Consider the following 2023-nt stretch of genomic DNA (forward strand, 5'->3'; position numbering starts at 1 on the left):
GGATAAAAATATCATTTTAAAGCTATTCATTTCAAGACTTGACTGTCAAAAAGAAATAGATACTTTAATGAAAAATGAAGTGAGCTATACTTTATTTAATTGCTTAATTGTCGAACATAAAGAATTTAGTAATGATATTATTGAAGCATTTCATCCCGATAATCCCAATGGAATACTTGAAACGAAGGCATTTGTGGAAATCGCAAAGGATATTCTTACTTCGACTATTAAATCTCTTTTTCTGTACGGGGATTCGGTAAAAATAGAGGAGCTAAATCATAGTTTAGAAGAAAAAATGACCGATACATCTTTAAACTTTATGAAATGTATTGAGGCATTGAAGAATTACGTTTCTAGTCCAGAATTTAAAAAGTTTATAAACAATTTCACATTGAATGAACTAGAAAATGTAAAGACGAGGATGAATTTTTTTCATCAAACAAGAATTTATTTCAAATAAATTTTTTTAAAGCCATTTTCCCGGCATTTAATAATTTTTTAATGCAAGAAATCATTAAGATGGATGCTTTTTTCAAGATGTATAAATCAGGATCGAACGAAAATTTTTTTATTTCCGAAGGAACATGGATCAATTGTTATGATATTTTTAACAACCGTCATGATTATTTGAAATTATATGATGAAATATCCACGAAAATCGAGCATATACCGGAGAGGATTTACCATTTTACTTTTATTTTAGATGCTATGGATTTGGAAAAGGAATATAAAGAAGAGTGTTTAAAGAATGGTCAATCTGCAATCGAAAATTTGAAAAATAAAATGTATGCGATAGCAGATCTAAAAAAACCATCTGAAAATGAAGAATATGCACGAGAATCGTTTTACGATACTATTAGAGAAATACTTGGTGAGAGTCCTAAATTTTTGGAGATTATAATTAAGGATATAAAAGAATTTATTGTAAATATACATTGCAAGAATCATAATATAAATTGTAATCTGGACTTTAAAATATCTTTTGCGCCTGTTCATCAATTTTATTGTGAAAACTTGTTAAAAGATTTATTTGACAAAAATCCCAGTTTTAGTTTACCCAATGATATTGAAGATCAGCACATATTTTGGCAAGCATTGGATTCTTGTTTTCGAAATTCTATTCATTATATCGATATTTCTGATGCTATTTGATTATCATGCTTTTATTTTATTAAATGCGTCTATAATATTTATAAAAATATATATGATCTTGATTTTCCCCGTTTTTTAATGACTAAAATATGTTTTTTGTTATTTTATTTATCTGTTTCAGGGATAAAAACTTATGTATAATTTTGAACAATTATGTGATATTTTAATACAAGTTATATTCAACATCGGAATATAAATTACACAATATTGAGATGTTATTTTTCATAATATCCATTAGAAATGGTTTGTTACGATATTTTATCTAATTTAAAACTTCAGTGTGTAACTATTATTTCGAACGGATTTTTGCGATAGAAATTTTTCGCTTGGATTTTTTTGAATGAACTATTCGGTTCGAGTTTTTCAGTAAACCATAAGAAATCATCGCGGTTCACATGTCGCAGATATAATGAAGATGCGTTTAAAAAACTTCGGTTTAAAAAGGATCTAGACCCTGAAATACATTATAGATACGGTTTCATTAAAAAATTATATCTTGTGAATGATTAATTTAGCCGAAATAAACAAATTTTCAGATTTATGCTGCTTCTTAGCACGTATTTTACACACAATAACTTACATATGCGCTTATATTTAATTCAAAAATACAGATTCATATCATTGTTGACTTGTTCTCAATCCACTAATTTAATTTTTTTAGCTTTTAAAAAACTAGAGTAAGCAATTGTTATAACCATTTCACATAAAATTTTACTATTCAAATATAATTTTCTTTATAATCATATTATGCTTGTTTGCATTATGTGCGGCCTTAGCAAATATAAATTTCTGACTGTAACTTTATTTCAATTAATATTTGTAAATAAACTTGGAAATATATTAAAATAGTGGTCATAGCCTAAGATTTTTT

The sequence above is a fragment of the Rhyacophila brunnea genome, unplaced genomic scaffold (assembly GCF_057557595.1).
Source record: "Rhyacophila brunnea isolate RB1 unplaced genomic scaffold, BYU_Rbru_1.0 scaffold_115, whole genome shotgun sequence".
In the NCBI taxonomy this organism is placed as follows: domain Eukaryota; kingdom Metazoa; phylum Arthropoda; class Insecta; order Trichoptera; family Rhyacophilidae; genus Rhyacophila; species Rhyacophila brunnea.